The sequence below is a fragment of the Apium graveolens genome, chromosome 3 (genome assembly GCF_009905375.1).
Source record: "Apium graveolens cultivar Ventura chromosome 3, ASM990537v1, whole genome shotgun sequence".
Taxonomy (NCBI): domain Eukaryota; kingdom Viridiplantae; phylum Streptophyta; class Magnoliopsida; order Apiales; family Apiaceae; genus Apium; species Apium graveolens.
In genome coordinates, this window is record NC_133649.1 from 140295963 (window position 1) to 140318106 (window position 22144).

Here is a 22144-nt window from a genome sequence, read left to right on the forward strand (position 1 = left end):
CACCATTGCATGCTAAGATTAAGAACAATGACTTTGAATGAAGTAGTAATAAAGTTAGAATCTCATATTTGTCTCATATAAGTAATTCAACCTCAATTCTTTTAGTTAATGCTATTTAATATAATCTCTTATTTTAATCAAAACCAATTTGTTATTTGTCTTAGCATTGAACGATAGTCATATCATTGTTGCATAAGTGCATAAATTAAACTTAACCTAAATCAGTCTCTGTGGGAACGAACTAGAAATAATTCTATATTACTTGCAAACGCATATACTTGCTCGTAATTTTAGCACATGTTTTCGTCCTAACAAGTTTTTGGCGCCGCTGCTGGGAACTCAGTGTTAATTTTTAGTTTATGTGCTTGACATCAGTGGTCGTTAAAGTTTACTGACTCGGATATTTTACTTGTTTGCTTGTTGCTATTTCAGGTACTCTAGAGAGCGTTTATGCTAATGCGTTCTCGATCTCGCAAGAGAACTATGGATAAAGCGGAGAAAGTAGTTGAAGAAGTTTTTTTTGAGGAGAAAGTTGAAGAAGAAGTTGTTATTACAATGGGAGAACCAACAGCGAATCTGAAGGCTTTGATGGATTACTCTCAACCGAAGATCGATATTAGTTAGTCTAGCATTGTCAGACCAGCCATTGCGGCTAATAATTTTGAAATCAAGGTTAGCACGATTCAGATGGTGCAGAACTCAGTCCAGTTTGGGGGTTCAACGGAATATCCCAACAAGCATATTAGAGATTTCATCGAGATCTGTGACACTTTCAAATTCAATCATGTTTCTGAAGATGCTGTTAAGCTGAGGCTTTTCTCATTCTCTCTGAGGGATAAAGCTAAGTGTTGGTTGCATTCTCTACCATCAGGCTCTATTACTACTTGGGAAGATCTTGCTCAAAAGTTTCTTACTAAATTCTTCCCTATTGGAAAGACAGTTGCAATCAGAAACACTCTTACTCATTTGGCGCAGCAATCAGAAGAGTCTTTATGTCAAGCTTGGGATCGTTATAAGGATATGCTTAGAAGGTGTCCTCATCATGGGATGCCTGACTGGATGATTATCAACTACTTTTATAATGGCTTCGGAGCACAATATAGAACCATACTTGATGCAGCATCAGGTGGAGCCTTATGGGCTAAGAGCTATGATGAAGCTTATGAGTTAATTGAACTGATGGCTGCTAATGAATACCAAAACCCTTCTCAGAGACTACCTCAAGAAAAGGTAGCAGGAATTCTGGAGGTGGATGTAGCTCCTACTATAGCTGCTCAGCTTAAAGCTTTAACGATGGAGGTGGATTCTTTGGCTAATTATGGAGTTAATCAGATCACTAGTGTTTGTGAGCTTTGTGCTGGTGCGCATGAGACAGAGCAATGTGCTATTTCTAGTGAATCAGCTCAGTTCGTGAGCAACTTTCATAGGTCGCAACAACCTGTTTCAGCCACTTATCATCCCAACAACCGTAATCATCCTAACTTCAGCTAGAGCAACAGAATGCGGTACAACAGCCTTATCAGCAATATGCAGCAAAACAATTCAACCCTCCTGGTTTTCAACCACTGAAATATGCACCAATACAATAACTCCAACTTCAACAATCTAATGAAAAATCTGAATTGGAGGAGTTGAGGCTCATGTGCAAGAGCCAAGCAGTTTCTACTAATACCTTAGAGAATTAAATTGGGCAGATCGCCAATGCCTTATTGAATCAACAACCTGGAACACTCCCTAGTGACACAGAAGTTCCAGGAAAGAAGGAAGCAAAAGAACAGGTAAAGGCAATTACATTGAGGTCTGGGAAGGTTGTAAGCCCCGAAAAATCTCAAATTTCAGAATCTAAAGTTGTGGCTGAAGAAGATGTGCAGAAGTGGAATCAAGGAAGAAAACTATGGAACACACTCCTCTTGAGGGTAATACAGAGGAGAAATAGGTCAATCCTCCCCCTCCTTTTCCTAAGAGGCTGCAAAAGCAAAAGTTGGATAAGCAGTTTGATAAGTTTCTGGAGGTGTTCAAGAAACTTCATATCAACATACCTTTAGCTGAAACTCTTGAACAGATGCCTAGCTATGCGAAGTTTATGAAAGGTATTCTCTATTAGAGAGTGAAGCTTGATGACTAAGAGACCGTTTTTCTCACGGAGGAATGCAGTGATGTGCTGCAACAGAAGTTGACTCCAAAGCTTAAAGATACTAGAAGCTTCACTATTCCTTGCACCATCAGAAACTTGTCATTCGACAAGTGTTTATATGATTTGGGAGCTAGCATCAATCTGATGCTTTTGTCTGTCTTCAAGAAGTTGGATTTACCTGATCCAAAGTGTACATATATGTCCTTGTAGTTGGTCGATTGTTCTATTACATATCCACGAGGCATTGTAGAGGATGTTTTGGTCAAGGTGTACAAACTCATCTTTCCTGCTGAATTTGTAATTCTTAATTTTGAGGAGGATAAAAAGATTCCTATAATTTTGGGAAGACCATTCTTGGCTACTGGCTGAACCTTGATTGATGTGTAGAAGGGTGAGCTCATTATGTGAGTACTGGATCATGATGTGACTTTTAATGTTTTCAATGCCATGAAATTCCCTACTGATAATGAGGAGTGCTTAAAAGTGGAATTGGTTGATTATGTGGTTACTTCATAACTTGATCAAATGCTAAGGTCTGATGCCTTAGAGAAGACCTTGATGGGAAATTTAAATAGTGAAGATGATGAAGGTGATGAGCAGTTACAAAATTTGAATGCTTCTCCTTAGAAGCAAAGGCTGGATATGCCTTTTGAATTTCTTGGAATGTCAGAACTTAAAAATGCTGAGGGGCGTCTCAAGCCATCTATTGAGGAAACTCCTACACTCGAGTTTAAACCTTTTCCTGAACACTTGAGGTATGCTTTTTAAGGTGATGCATCTACTTTGCTTGTTATTATTGCATCTAACATTTCAGGTAGTAACGAGGAGAAGCTCTTGAGAATTCTCAGAGAGTTCGAATCGACAATTGGATGGACTATAGCAGATATCAAGAAAATCAGCCCTTCTTATTGCATGCATAAAATTCTGCTAGAGGAAGGAAGTAAGCCGACTGTTAAGCAACAAAAAAGGCTAAATCCGATCTTGAAGGAGGTCATGAAAAAGGAAATTCTCAAGTGGCTAGACGCATGGATTATCTATCATAATTCTGATAGTTCTTGGGTAAGCTCAGTTCAGTGTGTGCCGAAGAAAGGAGGCATCACCGTGGTTGCTAATCAAAAGAATGAGCTCATTCATACTCGAACAGTCATGGGGTGGAGAGTTTGCATGGATTACAGGAAGCTGAACAAAGCAATGAGGAAGGATCACTTCCCTCTTCCCTTTATTGATCAGATGCTTGAAAAGTTGGACGGGCATAAATACTATTGTCTTCTGGATGGCTATTCGGGTTATGATCAGATTTGCATCGCTCCGGAAGATCAGGAAAAGACTACCTTCACTTGTCCGTTTGGTACTTTTTCCTTCATAAGAGTTTCTTTTGGGTTGTGTGGTGCACCTACTACATTTCAAAGATGCATGATGGCTATCTTCTCTGACAAGATTGGGCAGAATGTGGAGGTGTTCATGGACGATTTTTCTGTGTTCGGAGATTCTTTCGACGAGTACTTGCAAAATCTTGGCACAGTTCTTAAAAGGTGTGTTGAGACCAATCTGGTTCTCAACTGGGAGAAATGTCAGTTTATGGTGCAACAGGGTATCATTCTTGGGCACAAGGTCTTTAGTAAAGGTCTTGAGGTGGACAAAACCAATGTGGGGGTCATTGAAAATCTTCCTCCACCAAATCCTATTAAGGGAATCCACAGTTTTCTTAGACATGCGGGTTTTTATTGGTGGTTCATCAAGGACTTCTCTATAATCTCTAAACCGTTTTGCAATCTATTAGAGAAAGATGTCCCTTTCAAGTTTGATGATGAGTGTCTAGCTTCTTTTGAGAGCTTAAAGAAGAGTTTAATCACGACACCAGTCATAACTGCACCTGGTTGGAATGAGCCTTTTGAAATGATGTGTGATGCAAGTGACTATGCAGTTGGCGCAGTTATTAGGCAAAGGAAGAACAATCTATTTCATGTGGTCTAATATTCTAGTAAGACCCTCAATGGTGCTCAACTGAACTATACTACTACTGAGAAGGAACTCTTAGCCATTATCTACGGCTTTGAGAAGTTTCGATCTTATTTGCTTGGGACGAAGGTGACAGTTTTCACAGATCACGCTGCAATCCGCTATCTTGTCTCGAAGAAGGACTCAAAGCCTAGATTGATTCGATGGGTTCTTTTACTTCAGGAGTTTGAGTTGGATATCAAGGATAGGAAGGGTACTGAGAATCAAGTTGCTGATCATCTCTCTCGGTTAGAAGATCCAAGTACAGCTTCACATGACAAGACCTTGATAAATGAGTCTTTTCCCGATGAGCATTTGTTTGGGGTGCAAGAAGAAGAACTGTAGTTCACAGACATTATGAACTACCTTGTGAGCAACATCATGCCTCAGACTTGTCTTCTGCTCAAAGGAAGAAGTTTATTTATGAAGTGAAGTGGTACATGTGGGATGAGCCATTTTTATTTTGGCAAGGAGCTGACCAAATCATCAGGAGATTTATTCCGTACAGCGTGACGGAGGGTATCTTGCGAGACTGTCATTCGACTGTTTATGGAGACCACTATGGTGGAGAAAACACAGCAGCTCGTATCCTTCAAGAAGGATTCTTCTGGCCTACATTGTTTAAGGATATGCATCAATTCGTTTTGAAGTATGATCGCTGTCAGTGTGTTGGTAATATATCCAAGAGGGATGAGATGCCTCTTAATGTGCTTCTCGAGGTTGAGGTCTTCGATGTTTGGGGAATTGACTCCATGGGGCCATTTGTCTGATCTTGAAATAATCAACATATCTTGTTGGTGGTTGATTATGTCTCGAAATGGGTGGAAGTTAAAGCTTTGCAGACGAATGATGCGAAGGTAGTGCTAAAATTTCTTCACAAGCAGATATTCACAAGATTTGGGACTTCAAGAGTCATAATCAGTGACGAGGGATCGCACTTCTGCAATCGCAAGTTCACTACTATGATGCAAAGATATAATGTGAATCATCGCATTGCTACAGCCTACCATCCTCAGACTAATGGTCAAGCTGAGGTATCTAATAGAGAGATCAAGCGAATTCTGGAGAAAGTTGTATGTCCATCAAGGAAGGATTGGTCTTTGAAGCTGGATGAAGCTATTTGGGTGTATCAAATAGCATTCAAGACTCCGCTAGGCATGTCACCATTTCAGCTGGTTTATGGTAAAGGATGTCATTTTCCTGTGGAGTTAGAGCACAAAGCATATTGGGCTTTAAAGAAATTGAACATTGATATGGATGCAACTGGTAAGAAAAGGATGCTTCAATTGAATGAACTTGATGAGTTTCGACTTTAAGCGTATAAGAACAATAAAATATCCAAGGAGAAAGTCAAGAGGTGGCACGATAGGGGTCTAGTGCTCAAATCATTTGTGTCGGGGCAACAAGTTCTTTTGTTTAAGTCTCGTCTCCGTCTATTTCCTTGAAAGTTGAAGTCAAAATGGTCAGGGTCGTTTGTTATCAAAACTGTGTTTCTATATGGAACGGTGGAAATTTTTGAGAATGATCCGGGCCAGTCCTTCAAGGTAAATGGACAGCATCTGAAGCATTACTATGGGAATACGGCAAACTGTGAGGTGGAAATTTATATGGGAATCTCAATCACCGGTGTCTCACATATATAAAGCTCGGTATTTTTTCAATACTCATTTGTTGCAGGCAACTATATAGACCTGAGCAAGCTTTATTTAGGTTGGCTTAATGACTGCAAAAGATGCTCTATATGGGGGCTTCAGATGGGTTTTAGGTGATGAAATGCACATAAATCAAGTCAAGGACCCTTGGCTTAGAAAAAAGAATGGCTTCTATATTGATCAAACTGTGAATTATGGAGTTTCTAATATTCCTATTTCTAAGTTCATCCTGCCTGGTTCTAAAAACTCGGATGAAGCAAAGGTTCAAAATTTCTTTTTTATTAGTGATGGTCCTCGTATCCCTCATGGAATGGTTGAGGACCGTATGGAATGGACTAGATCATCGAATGGTCATTACAATGTTAAATTGGGTTATCAGTTTTGGTGTGACAACAATACGGGTAACACATCTGTTGTGCAATGCAGTGGCTGGAGTAAACTTTGGCGAATAAATGTTCCTCATAAGGTTAAAACCTTTCTATAGAGATTCTATTATAAAAATGTTCCCGTTAAAAATATATTGGAATCTAAAGGTGTGCATATCCACTACTAGAAATAGTAGATACGACATCGGTCCTTAGACATCGGCTGTCACACCCCCAACTTAACAAACAAAATAAATATAACTATTACAATATTTAGAAGAAAGTAAACATAACCAAATCCAAGATCTTACAGTTTAGGGTTTGGAACAGCCCAACACTACCATCTATTACAACTGATTTTAATATCGAATCCTCACACAAAACTATCTCTTATTCTACCTGAGCTCGAACATACGCATCAGCGTCACAGGTCTTACGTGCTGTCTGCTTGAATTTAACCATAGCTGCTAGCTGTAATATCAGGGTAAAGCAAGGAGTGAGCCAAATACTCAACAAGTGCTAAACAATACGGTACAAAGCATAAATTGAGATATATATTAAAGAATGACAATGTGAAGACATAACCAATAATGTCAAGAGATAAAACTTTGGGTGATGGCATCATTCGCTTGTATCAAAACATTTTCAAAATCATATCTTAATCAAAATCATTTTATGACGCTACGGATTACAGACGGTGATCAGCCGCGAAGTAATCCCGAACCTCGCTGGGTTGTAAAACATTAATGAGATCCCTAGGCAACTTTTAAGCCTACAATATAAGTGTGGAAAGGACTCGCGTCTCAGTCCAGATCCACTATTCAAAGAAAACATTTATCCCCCTTTGGGATTAAAAAAAATCCATATTTTAATCATTTCAAAAACCGATGCCGATTGATAATAAAATCTCTTAAACAGTATACATTTTTATCAAGGGATTATAGATCAACTTTGAAATATTAGAAATATGTCACAAAATCTCAAGGCCATGATCTACTAGACTTTACTCTATTAGGGTAACTGAAAGGTTTCTATATACAAGAACTTGGACAAGGAAATTTAGCAAGGCTATTGAATATTATGAAAGAGTAATGCCAAACTTGTGGCACTCCCTTATCCAACAATTCTTGTAGCTGGTTCGCCAACTCTTTCATTTCTGCTGGTGCCATTCTATATGGGGCCTTTGAAACTGGTTCCGTGCCTGGAGCACGGTTGATCTCGAACTCGATTTGTCGATCTGGGGGTAAGCCCGGTAGTTCATCTGAATCCACTACATAAGCTAGGAACGATTCACAACCTTTTCTAAGTAGCTTCTTAGCCTAAACGATTGTAAGAAACAAGTGATCTTGCCTCTGCCCCTTAAATACTACCTTCTCTCCACTCTTTGTCTTTAAATACACTTTCTTGGTCTTACAATTAATCTGGGCGTTATTCTTCCCTAACCAATCCATACCTAAAATTATATCAAACTCTCCCAACTTGAAGAGTATCAAGTCGGCTGAAAACTTATACCCCGAAATATCAATCTCACACTTTGGACAGAATTGACTCACATGAATCTTCTCTTAGTTCGCAATTACCACAATTACTACCTTGCTCATAATCGTTTTATCACATTGTAGTTTATCAACAAAAGTTTCTGATATGAAAGATCTTGTTGCTCCCGAGTCAATCAATACTTTAGCTTTAACATTATTGAGTAAAAGTGTACCTGCTATCACCTCTGAGTTCTGAACAACGTCCTTCATTTTCAGATCGAATGTCCTTGCTGTTGCTTGCGGAGTTGTTGTAGGTGGTGGAGGTAATGCCAATACCTCGGCTGGCACGCTTGCACTGGTACTTGCCACATTCATTAGAGCTTTGACTGGTCCGGTTGTCTTGCACTCCCTTGCTATGTGTCCAGTCTTTCCACATTTGTAACATGTAACTCCTGGCTTCGGCATCTTACACTCATTTGCCAAATGTCCCTTCTGGTTACACCTATAGCATGTCATGTTCAGTTTATTACACACTCTGGGGTGCCTTCTTCCACAGTGCTTGCATTCCGGTCTCTGGAACCTGTTTTCTCCAACTTTTCCTTGGCTTGCCTGGTTGTTCCCCTTCGATTCTTGCCTTTTGCCCAAATTCCCTTTCTTTTTAAAATTTCCGCCCTTATGGAATCCAATCCTCTTTACATTCCGATCTTGTGAATTTCCGGCTTCATACTTTTCTCCATAAAATGGAACATTTCTCTTCTTGTTATCCCTTTCCTTCCTTGACTGCATCCCATTATTCTCAATCAGAGCAGCTTTCTGTACTACTCCCGCATAAGTATCAAGCTCAAAAATAGCCACTCTATCTCTGATCCAAGGCTCCAATCCTTGCTGAAATTTCTTCACTTTTTCTTCCTCAGTGCTGGTATACTTTGTCACAAACCTTGACAACTCAGTGAACTTCTTCTCATACTCCAGTACAGTCATGTTCCCTTGCTTCAACTCAAGAAATTTAAGCTCCATCTGATTCTGCATGTACTTAGGGTAATACTTTTCCAGAAATAACTTCTTAAATCTCTCCCAAGAAACCTGCTGAGTTGCTTCCATAGCTTTTATTGATTCCCACCAATATATGACTTCGCCCTTCAAGAAGTAAGTAGCATATGGCGTCTTCTGATCGTCTCCTAACTGTACCAACTCAAAAGCTCTTTCCATTTCCTTAATCCATGTGTTATCTATTACTGGATCAGTGGTATCATGAAATGCAGGTGGATTCACATTCTGAAAAGCCTTGAGAGTGACAATTTGTCGAGGTGGTACTGGTGGCTCGGGTGGTTGGTGTGGTTCATGGTTATCTTGGTTTTCAATTCGTTGTTGAAGAGTTAGTTGTTGTTGAGCTATAACATTGCTTTGTTGTTGCAAAGTTTCCAGTAATCGAAGAATATTTGGATCTGTGGTAGTTGTGGTTGTTGGGTTCTTCTTTTTGGGTGGCATGATCCTGAAATAAGAGTTATGTCAAAACAGATACGAATGATGAAATAATTCGAGGGTATCGCATGGCATTCTTATTTATATATGAGGTCAAGTTTTCAAATTAAACATATATGGTTATACATATGAAGGCGTAGAATAACAATTGAGAGCAAATGGAAAGACAGTGCATAATATTTGAAATTTAAAGGCCACAATACATAGGATTAGGACAAAGTCTGATTCTAGGAATAACATGTTTATTTAAAGGAAACAACTGGGAATTCTACGAAGTCTGATAGTACGACAACATGAAAAGGTAAATAATGGAAAGAACTAAGGCTCCACTTTATCAGAACGGGGCTTGGTAGTCTTCTCCTCTCGAAGCGTCTTCACAATGCTCTGGAGCTCATCTGCCACCATCCGGATGACATACTGGCTGGTGCGGTCCCAGTGCGCTGGCATCTCCTCAAGCTTAGTGTTGACATACTGAGCCAAGGTCTCAAGTCTCGCAGTCATCTGCTCCTTGGGCTTCCCTTCATAGTTTCGGCTGTCCGGGTACACGTTCTTCAGTCGGTCGTACTTGCCCTGAAGCATGTCAACCCGCGCCTCAACTCAGCATACACGGAGAAAGCAATAATATCGTCCGACTCAGAAGGTGCCGAGGAATGTGCCCTTTGCTGACAAACCAATAAGAGGAGTATTAATAATAAATTTACTTAACCTACTCTCTCGCATATTATCTATAGCCTATACATAAATCCTATAACCTATTTGGGCTGTCCAGGGACTCTAAACCGTAGCTCTGATACCAAAACCTGTCACACCCCCAACTTAACAAACAAAATAAATATAACTATTACAATATTTAGAAGAAAGTAAACATAACGAAATCCAAGATCTTACAGTTTAGGGTTTGGAACAGCCAACACTACCATCTATTATAACTGATTTTAATATTGAATCCTCACACAAAACTATCTCTTATTCTACCTGAGCTCGAACATACGCATCAGCGTCACAGGTCTTACGTGCTGTCTGCTTGAATCTAACCATAGCTGCTAGCTGTAATATCAGGGTAAAGCAAAGAGTGAGCCAAATGCTCAACAAGTGCTAAACAATACGGTACAAAGCATAAATTGAGATATATATTAAAGAATGACAATGTGAAGACATAACCAATAATGTCAAGAGATAAAACTTTGGGTGATGGCATCATTTGCTTGTATCAAAACATTTTCAAAATCATATCTTAATCAAAATCATTTTATGACGCTACGAATTACAGCCGGTGATCAGCCGTGAAGTAATCCCGAACCTCGCTGGGTTCTGGAACATTAATGGGATCCCTAGGCAACTTTTAAGCCTACAATATAAGTGTGGAAATGACTCGCGTCTCAGTCCAGATCCACTATTCAAAGAAAACATTTATCCCCCTTTGGGACTGAAAATCCACATTTTAATCATTTCAAAAACTGATGCCGATTTATAACAAAATCTCTTTAAACAGTAAACATTTTTATCAAGGGATTATAGATCAACTTGAAACATTGGAAATACGATAATAAATCTCAGGGCCATGATCCACTATACTTTACTACATTAGGGTAGCTGAAAGGTTTCCATATACAAAAACTTGGACAAGGAAATTTAGCAAGGCTATTGAATATTATGAATGAGTAATGCCAAACTAGGCTTAAAGCAATGGTTTTTGACAAGGTACAAGTGCTGGAACATCAAGAAGATAAGCTTCAAGAATACCAAGGGTGTTAAGGTATGAAGAAATGATCTTTAGCTCAAGGTATAACAGGATTGCCAAACTTTAAGGTAATAAAGAGGGGTATCAATCAATTATGGACAACTTTAATGAATATCTGGCTTTTAGGTATCAAGGTAAAGTTCTATAGGGGTTCAAGCATCAGGGTGAGATATCAATACTTTATGAATCATTAGTATGTTAATCAAAAGGATCAATCAAGTATTATAACAACTCTTTATTTTATCATGGCATTCCAATTACTTTGATATACTATCATGATAAGACTTTTGATCTACTTGCAATACGTACTTGAGGGTTCATAACATTTCTATATAATTCAAAGATAAACTTAAGATACGCTTGGTTCAAATATATCAAAATGACTCAGGATAATCGCATCAATATATATGAACTATTTGTAGTGAATACGAAAGACAGCTTGAATCACTTGCCTTGAGAAAGGCTGGTCTGGTCTGGATGGTAGGAGCAACTGGAAGCTTTACTCGACCTTTATGGCAAGTTTACCCATGTCTCGAGATCCTACATAAATAATAATAATCCTCATTGTAATATAATCTCACCAACTTAACCTATTTACAACACAAATGGCACTTAGGCCTATATGCACGCGATTTATATTCACCTTATAAATATAAGCGTACACATAGCCACATATACTCACATATCATATTTTAATACCAAATAATATCACACACACCATAATGCAACACTAGGCTTGGATGATCTCGAATCACAACTTAAGTCACTTGGTCGCTATACTAGACAAAGTCTCCAAATTTTGGCTTCCTAACTCGATGTGCCTTTACTAAACTATCCAAAAACTATTGACCCTCACTTGGGCCCTTTGCTCTAGTGACTTTATACTATCTTACAACCATAGTGGTCAACCTAGATCTCACTCCTAAGTGTTCTAAAACTATGTGATAAGTGAAAGTGCTCACTGGAGTAAATTTCAGAATGACATCTATGGTTTCTTGAGTGCATTAGACACCCTTAAATTACAAGTTTTCCTCCAAAACTTTTACACTAGACTCTTCTGACCATAAGGCATCTCCCAAACTTCATGTGGCTCAAGGGCCTAGCTTGGGCCTCCTTGGGCCTAAGCTTAAAGTTCAAGGTTCTCCTGTTTTCTGGGCAGAAAACGTCCTGAATTGAACTAACTTGTGACACATGGTTCTAACTCATATTTTATGAACTATGGCTGGAAAAACTTCTCTGACATTCCCTCTAACTAAGGCCCAACAGGGCCTAATGAGGGTCCTACCCATGACATGGTCAATACTTCCTATTTCTAAGTTGCAACAAAACTGTCCCCTGCTGGACAGATTTTGTGATTCCACTTGTGCACCTAACCAAACGACTTGCAAACCTCCAACCAACACCTAAAACCTTTCATAAACTCCTAATGCTAGCTTCTGTTGGCTTGGGCCTCAAGGTGCACATCAATGACATGGTCAAAACTCACTCTAAACCTCAGGGTACTAAACTGATTTTCTGCAGAAACTAAGACTCTCCTTTCTCCAAGGTTTTTACTTGACAAACTCAACCACCAATAACCCAAATACCCAAACCATGACTTAACTATGGTGATCTACTGAACTAACTCCCTTACACTCAAAATAATCTTGGTGGAGATCATCCTTACTGTGGCGCCCTCCAAACCCGGGTCAGAAGTTTGATGTCCACAACACATACACAATATATAATTCTGTAAAAGAGATATTAATTATAATGACCCTGCTTCACGAAACCACGGATCACAACAGGTTAAAGTATGAAAACAAGTCACAACCTTAATTATTATTACAACATACCAAATCCCAACTCATTTAACTTACAACTGATAATAAAATTATTCTTACAATCTTACTATCTCACTACCTCCATAAGCTTCTGCTAGCTCGAACCAACTCAATCTGGAATCCTAGCTCGTCCATTGAACTGGGAAACCTCGCTATCAACCGTACCAATTTTAACTGTAGAATAAATAAAAAGATTCGCAAGAGTGAGCTAACTAGCTCAGCAAGTCATAATAACGATAAATGAGGTTAAACAATGATCAAGTGAGATGATTCAGATGAATCAAGTTTCTGTTTAACTAATCATTAGAATTGGATATTCATTTTAAGTTTTAAAAATCAAGGTTAGGCTGCTGATCAGTCACGCACTAACCCCGAGCAAGCACACAGCACTGCTCTAATTACTGGATCCAAGGCACACATTGGCCTAACTTGACCATTGGTATGGTCTGACCACGGATCTTGTCCACATATATAAAAACTATCCAATCCTAAAGCAGTTCAATACGATAACAATATGATTGAATAAAACAAGATCATAATCAATAACGGTTAAACATTTGCATAAAAATGTAAGGAAACTCATGGATATCTCAAGGGTATAACAGGGTATGTATAAGAAATGGTTTTCAGTTTGTACAGGGGTCAGGTATTTGACCAGTAATGATTTTTCAAGATATGGTTCTTTGATATTATTACGAATGATTGGAGTATGAAAGTTTATGTGTTTTCAAATCATTCTCTTTCAGTGTTTGGTGTTGATAGTTATACCTTTGGGAAGGAATATTATATTTGTATAGTTTGGTGCCTGAGGATCAATTAAGGACCGATTACAAAGAACAAGGCTTATGGCTCAAGATCAAGAGAAATCAGGATTCAAGGTTAAATAGTTTAAAAACACTTGCAATACAAAACAGAAGTTGTTTTAAATAATAACGACATGTTATGAAACAGTTCGAAAATAATTGCAATATATCTTGAAGAAAAGTTTGGAAGTACTTGCCTTACAAGGCTTTACAACTATTACTGATCAACTCTGAGCCGACTTTGCTGTTCAGGCTCTAACGTCCAACCATTAGATCCCATTGGATTTGATTTCGACACTCAGGTCTTCTTTTTGAAACTCTACTGAGCTCGTCGACTGACCACTAGGTTATCTTTAGTCCATCATCCACTTTCAGGTTCTCGACTATAACCTACAGGGTCGAAATACCCTACGTTAGACGTCTAAGTATGCTTGACATATCCTATGATACTAATTCTTACCCAATGATATTCAAACCCGACCCGTAATTATGTACATTATTACAATACCATAACACACCCAATAGTCAGGGTTCACGTTCTCGAGAAATCGGTTTGGTGTTCATTTTCAGAAAATACGTATACTCATTATTTTACGAAATTAGGGTTATTGGGTTTTAACAGAACATTCACCACCACATACAATCACGTTTCGCACAGAATATATATATATATATATACTTGTTTATACTCGTTCGACGTTCCGATTATTACAGGGTATGTCCCATATTTCTGAATTTAATTTCCAAAAATTCGGGCAACACCTTCTCTGTTTATCGGCCTACCCGTCGAACAACTCGACGTCAAAACACAACCAATCAATCCAGTCCATACCAATCACGCAATTTACCTTCCCCAATTTCTCAACCACCGATTTAATTCAACTAATTATTATTATTATTATTATTCTTATTTTATTTTTATTTAGTCTAAAAGATTAGGACTCAGAATAATTCATCACAGTCCACCGTTAGCTCACTGATGTTCATTGCTGACGGCGGCGAAATCTATCGGTGCCCGAATAATTCAGGTGTCCAGACCGATTCCGCCGATTATTCATTAATTTCACACCAAAACAGTAAATTTTATTTCACGCAATCAATCAACCATTCCTGCATAGAAAATAATATATAAAAAATATGAACTACAGTCGTACGCGCCTCACGCGCGGAAATGGAAAAAGAAACAAAGAACAGTCGAACAACCATTGCAGTGACAGGGTAAACCAGTAGCGACACCAACCCATATAATTGCACAAATAAACAGTTATGAATACACCGAGTGAACCAATAAAAGCATAAAAGCACACATTCCGGAATAATCCTCCCACCGTCGCCTCTCCGGCGAACCGGCGGCAACAGGCGGCCGGAGAAATGAAGAAGAACGACGGCATATATACATACACATATACTGTATACACATACACCATACTGGAGAAACAAGGTTGGAAAAAGTGAAATCGGAACTCGCATGGCTGCCTTACCAGAATTATAGACACGAGGAGGAAATAATTCGGCGAGAGGATATAACCCCTCCCCCGTGTGCGTGTTTATTTGTTTTTATCTTTACTTTAGTTTATTCCTCCTTTCAGTTAAACCCACAAACAAACAACACGTGGCCCAGATTGCATATAAATTGCACACGTAGCTTAAAAGATAAATATAACCTTCTGGGAGCCCATTTTTTAATTTGAAATTTAATTTTAGCGAACCGAGTCGTACTTAAAACAGATTCAGGAAATCACGGAAATAGTCTTAAAATTTTCTAAAAATCCCGAAACTAATAAAATAAAATTTTCATAATTTTTAAAGCATTTTTAAAACGTAACTCGTACTCGCAATTCGCAATTAACGAAATGAGTTGCACTTAAAACAATTTCAGAAAATCACAAAAATAATATTATGATATTACAAATATCCCGAAGTAAATAAAAATGTAATTTTCATAATTTTAACACAATTTTTGAAACGCCACTTATACTCGCTTTTATCAATTAAACGAAACAACGTGCGGGTGAAATTAATCCCGAAAATTTCCAAAATAATTTTAAAATTCTCAGAATATTCCAAACTTAAATAAATATGAGTTTCATAATTTTTAAAGAATTTTAGAATTAAATATGAATTTTACCATTAAATATACTCAGAAAATCATTTAAAGATAAATAACTAATGAAATATTGATTTCTCAATTTTACAAAATCCTAAAAATAATTATTGTAATTATAGAATCATAAAAACAATTTTAGAAACATTCCCAATATTTATGCAAATAAATTTGCACTAAATCCACTTTTGAAAGTGAAAATAATTGAATACGATCCCATAATTAATCGCGCGGACAATCCGGTACACTATAATTCACATATGAATACTAATCAAACAACACATAGCGATCAAAACCAATACACATATCTTATTTATTTAATAATTTCCATAATTGCACAATTAAATAATTCAAAAAGAATACACGAGTCGTTATATCCTTCCCCCCTTAAAAAGATTTTGTCCTCAGAATCTGGTCTAGTTACACAAGTCAGGATATTTGTCAAGCATATCTCATTTTAATTCCTAAGTAGACCCTTCTACTCGAGGGTTCAAACGTACTCCCAATAGGTATGCACTCATTTCCAAGGACTTGCCTTTGACGATCAAGAATTTGGATTGATCACTATATGCAGAATAACTTGAACAAGAGCCCCATTGGCTCCTGATCAATCATTTAATCCAAACTCAATACTTATCACTGTAACATTGACAAGTAAAATACATTAGGTGTACACACAGGTGTGACGTTCATATCATTTATGAACAACTTTATCTATATTTATCAATACCTCAAATGGTTCACTAATTTTAGGACTTATCTTGTCCCTTCTATTCAAATTTATCCATTCTTTTTCAAGACGACACTTTTACTAACACTACTGGTCCTATTTCTATACTCATACTTTCTCTCAATATAATTTCGCCTTCTTTCTTTGTCTACTCCAAGCTGCTTCAATCAATATCACTACGCTCTTGGTGTGCCGATTTAACTTAGAATTTGATAACTTTCTTTCTCTCACTTTATTTTAATAGAAATGGGGACCTACACTTGCGTTTATATAAAGCTTGGTAAAGTGGCTTTCTAAAGCTGACATCATTGATAAATGATCATTCCAATGTTTCCTTAAAACTCAACCTCTCAACATATCTTACAGTTCCTGAACCATTTCCGTACTTTGACTCTTCGTTTAAGGATGTTAGGCGGTGCTCGTTTTCAACTTAGTTTTCAAACATTTAAACATTTCTTACTCCTTTTCATTAGTTAAGGCTGAAAAGTAATCTCATATATTCACGTATTATCATCTTTAAGTATTTGAACTTCAGATTCCATTTTTTTCCAATTCATTTATTAACTCCTCAGTGGTCTTAATTACATCCAATTCTTTCTGTCAGCATGAGGCATCTGCTACCACATGGCTTTGCTTTGCTTAGGTAGTTGTTAATGGATTAATTCAGAATCTTTTGTTAACCTTAGTCAGAATTTCATTCTTGAAAACTCAACGTATAATTGCTTTCCTTCTGATTTTTGGAGAAAAATCCTTGGGTATTCCACACATACTTTCTTATTCCTTGAATGGCCGAGGATGTTATTAATAAATACAATTTACTTATCTGAGTACTCCTTATACAACATATTTCTTAATTTCTTATAGCCAACTGTTACGCTTGTTATTTCACATAATATCACCAGATCTTGCAATGCTCTTAACTCATTTTGGTCATAATCTTGGTTATGTTCTCAGGTCGGATCTTAAGTTAATCCTTGATACATATCACATTTCTTGAATTAGGTCTTATAAGTAGTCAATTCTTTATGGGGGTCACTTATTCTTATTCGTTGTTTTGTTAAACTCCCGATAATCAGTACATACTCTCATAATTTCATTCCTTCTTCTCCTTAACATCATTGATATACTTCACGATTCGCTTCTTGTAAAACCACTCCCTGGGTCTGCGTTATCCACTAGGCCTCTCATACTTCGCCTTAATTCTTCGACATATCAAACACTCCCTAATTCATCTTGAAATTTCCTTCTTATACCTAGTTATCACTATTTTTTTTCTTTAAATTTCCGTACATCTGGGCATCTCTCAAATAGATTAAATACTTTATATTGTAAATTCCCTGTGGGATCTCATTTCTTAATCCTTTTACTTGTAGCATTCAAGTGTTGGAAGAAAACCTGGGGATATCGTGCTCGTTCTCCTGGGCGCATAAATTTCCTTTTACTAACTGCTAACATCGTGATCCATTATCTTCTCTTGACATATCCTTATCTTTCTCCTAACAACTTCGACTAAAAGGTCATACTATTCATCCTTGCTCCTTTTTGGATTATAAACCCTGACTTCCAATTCCAACTTCTAAAATTTCATAGATAATTCTTCTGGTACAGTTTCTATGTGCGTTTTCTCCTTTTTGCTTATTGCTTGCCTCTATATTTACTTTTCCTCGTGAATACATACTTCAACCTCTTATGGTCCATATAGATCTTACATCTTTCTCCGTACATATCATGTTTCCCCAATCTTTCAAAATAAATATTATTACTATTAGTCCCAGTTATGATTAGGATACTTCTGCTCATAAGGTTTCGGTTGTCTGGGTGCATATACAACAACTTTATTGTGCTGCATCAACACACATCCTATTCCTTTATGAGAAGCATCACTATAATTACCATATCTCCTTGATACTTTCGAAATGATAAAACAGGTGATGTAACCATTCTCTCCTTTAACTCTGCAAAAATTTCTTTACCCCTCTCCATTTCGTATAAATTTCTTGTTTTTTTCCTGGTTAGCTTCGTTGAAGGTATTGCAACTTCAGAGAAATCTTGCACAAATTTTCAATAATAACCAGTCCATGGTAAAACTCCTTACTTTTGTTGGTGTTTCTGGTCTCTTTTCATTCATAGTAACTTTAATTTCTATTGGATCTTCTTTGGTCTCCTCCTCACTGATTACTTATGCTTTCTATCATCAAAACTTTCACCTTGCAAACTTTACATACAACTTCTCTCTTTTTTTTTCCAGACTCCTCAGTTGTCATTAAATACTTTGCATGGTCCTCCATTGACTTTAAGTAACACAAGTACGACTCATCCATATATTCCTTAAAGATTATTTCCATAGGTTCAATCTCCAATTGGTAACGCCCAAATCTTAAATCAATTTTAGGAAATGCTTTGCTTCTTCTATTTGATCAACAAATTAGTAGTTCGAGGTAATAAATACTTACTCTTGATAGTAAACTTGTTGAGCTTTCTTTAGTCGATGCATAATCTCATACTTCCGTTTCCTTATTAACAATTAGTACTGGTGCATCATGGGATACACTGGGTTTAATCGCTTCTTCTTCTAGCATCTCTTGCATCTGCTTTGCTAACTTCCTCCTTGTAACTGGTGCCATTTTATGTAAGGCCTTGGTCACTAGCTTCGTCCCCGGTGCTACGTCAATCGCGAGCTTCATTTCTCTATCTGGAGGAAATGTTGATAACTTATCTGGAAACATATCTTCAAACTCTTTAATTGTCATAAAATCTTCAATTTTGTTTGCCTCTAACTTTTATTTATCCCATAATTACCGTAATACTCACATCTTGATCATCGTAATCATTGTTAACCAATTCTTTACCTCCCTTTTTCCTTTATGCCTCATCCTATTCTTATTTAACATCTTCAGGACTATCTCTTCATCATGATTGTTCGTTTGGGCATCATGTTTCCATAGTTAATCCATTCCTTAGAATAATGTCAAATCCTCTTATCTCAAAGTATATCAAATCTTCACAATTTATTGCCAGAATACCTCAATTCCACCATTGGTACTTACTTATTTAACAACTACATGTTCTTGACTTGCTAATCCTTTTAACCATAATCTTATCAATTCAACAGGGTAATTTATTTCATCAACAAAACTTTGAGAGATAAACAATTAAGTTTCTCTCACATCTTTTAATACTTTAACGCATAAGGTATTTACCATCGTCATCCATGTTGTCACGTCCGTAATCTAAACAACATATTTCACAGGAAAGTCGCATATTCTCGTTCTCGAAGACGTATCCTAATTGGAGTAGATTCCCTTGATTCCTAGTGGCTTCTTCACCGGGACTAGTGATTTGCAATCCTCGCCAGGTGCCCTTATTTCCTTCCCATACATAAGATATAGATGGAACTTCATCCACTTGATTCAGGATACGTTGATTTCTGTTTAAAAACTTCTGGCAAAGAACGACATTACAACAAAATGACTAGAAGGATTCAAAATTTAACAAAAATTAGAGTTGAAAAGAAAGAAGAAGTAAGGATTTGAATATGAATGAGACAACCACATTGGTACTTAAGATGGCCAGTCTTTCATACCATATGGCATACAGTATATGATTAGGTGGCGTCCCACCCGACTCTTCGTCATTCTGACAAAGTGTCTCACCATAACATTGTTTGTCGCAATCAGAAAACAAAAATTGGGGGAAACAATTAAATTTGAAAGGAATGCAATATCCTCCTTTTCGATATCATAGCAAGGAGTTTATTTAAGAAAAGAAGTTCATACTTATTTAGGAATCAAAAAGGGAATATATGCTGTAATATTGAAGACAAGAACGATACCATGGGTCACCATCCACATTTCACTTCTATTCATCTTTTGAACTTGTTCGATCATATCTCCATTGTTTCATATAATAACTTTAGAAAGTACGTTGAAATGCCTTCGCAAATTAAGCATTATGGTAGATTCTTACTTGTCACGTCTGGCGTCTTTATCATCACACCTCTACATATAATACTTTAACAACTCGATCATAATGACGTCCCTACCGGACAACCTCGAGTTTCCTTTTTCAATTTAGAATAACCCCGAAGCATTCAACATAGCGATCCTTGTGTTAATAATATTCTTCTTTTTTTTAGGAAATCTGGAAATCTTCTCAATCTCCTTCAGTCATACTCAGACTTCTGTTAGATCAGTGAATTCTTTGAACTTGGATAATCCTGTAATTGGATGAGCAATTGCTCCGTACACTGATTATGTTGTTAATCTTATCAAACAATACTTGCACTTTACTGTTAGGAATAATCAACTTCTTCATAATCATAGGTTACTTCATCCTCGAAATTAGCAATACTAAGTCTGAAACAGCATCTTTCCAGGTAATCCGGGCTTTCTAACAAACAAGAAACTCAAGTAGTAACTTGACAACCAATATTTAAAAATTATTTTATTCGAAAAGGCTTATAGAAATTTGTTAAGGATAATCTTTTTCAAAAACTTGTTTAAAAAAGTTTGGAAAATCACAAACCTGGTTGTCCTTACTATATGAGTTAGTTATTGTCCTTCCGACCTATAACAAGGTACCAAATTAATGGAACGATCATATAAAGGTCCATTCACTTCAATCTACCTTTTCTCCTTTATCAGGTCCATTTGCCTTCCTTAATCGACGAAAACTTCAATTGTCGTTGCATGCTATCTTATTCGTAGCTTCACATCAAGCTTCCATACTGGTAATACTTCCGTTATCAACTATACGATCGTTAAGTGAAACAGACTATCCAATAGTCAACAAGTCGGCTAATGTCACATCGTCTTGTTAAAATAAATATCAAATCATCATAACACCATTATCTAACTTCAAGAAATCTCTAAATCCATAATCTCCTCTAACTCTCTCCTTTCAAAACTTATCTAGTACATTCCACAAGCCAGCCATGGGTGGTCTAATTACTAATGGCTTCTTTTAACCTGTTAACAGCTATCCTCCGGAACACTTAAATTTTCTTTCCAAACTTCTTTTCACCTTTATTTATATCTCAAGTACTCACCATTTACAGTAACCCTCGAATCCATCCTCGTAGGTACTATTGCTTCATAGGACAAGTTTTAAACTGAGGGTATAGAACAGGATGTAGGGTAACCTAAAGAGATACACTCACAGCCGAATATCCAGTAAAACAAGAATAAACAGATGGAGGTTCTTAAATAGATAGTCTTGTATTAAGAGATGGTAGAATAGCTTGAAGAAGTGCAACTGTTATAACAGAAGGTGAGATAGTACCATTAATACTGATGGAGGAACAAGGTGCAAATCAAATCTGAGAGAAGATGACGATCCTCGAATGGAAAGCTCCAAACGATCAGATGATACAGGAAAACCAGGATCCGCCATTGCCGTTGTCTGGGAATCACGTCGCAAGTTAAGAATCCCAAATCACAATACGAACCGTACCGAAGACCTACTATACAATCGCACTCAACCTCACAACGTCTTATCTTTCTATTTCCTAATCCTAATCCTAACCCTCTACCCAATCCCGACAATCTAGGCTTGTTTCAGTGACTTATAACCTGTAGCTCTGATACAATCCTGTGGCGCCCTCCAAACCCGGGTCAGAAGTTTGGGGTCCACAACACATACACAATATATAATTCTGTAAAAGAGATATTAATTATAATGACCCTGCTTCACGAAACCACGGATCACAACAGGTTAAAGTACGAAAACAAGCCACAACCTTAATTTTTATTACAACGTACCAAATCCCAACTCATTTAACTTACAACTGATAATAAAATTACTCTTACAATCTTACTATCTCACTACCTCCATAA

The 22144-nt window shown here is 37.2% G+C and overlaps 1 non-coding gene across 1 annotated transcript; it reads right to left on the bottom strand.

The window, feature by feature from the left end:
• Positions 1-942: 942 nt before the first annotated feature.
• Positions 943-1049, bottom strand: LOC141715476 (small nucleolar RNA R71). The gene has a single exon (XR_012572238.1). It is a non-coding gene; the product is annotated as a small nucleolar RNA R71 (small nucleolar RNA).
• Positions 1050-22144: the final 21095 nt, after the last annotated feature.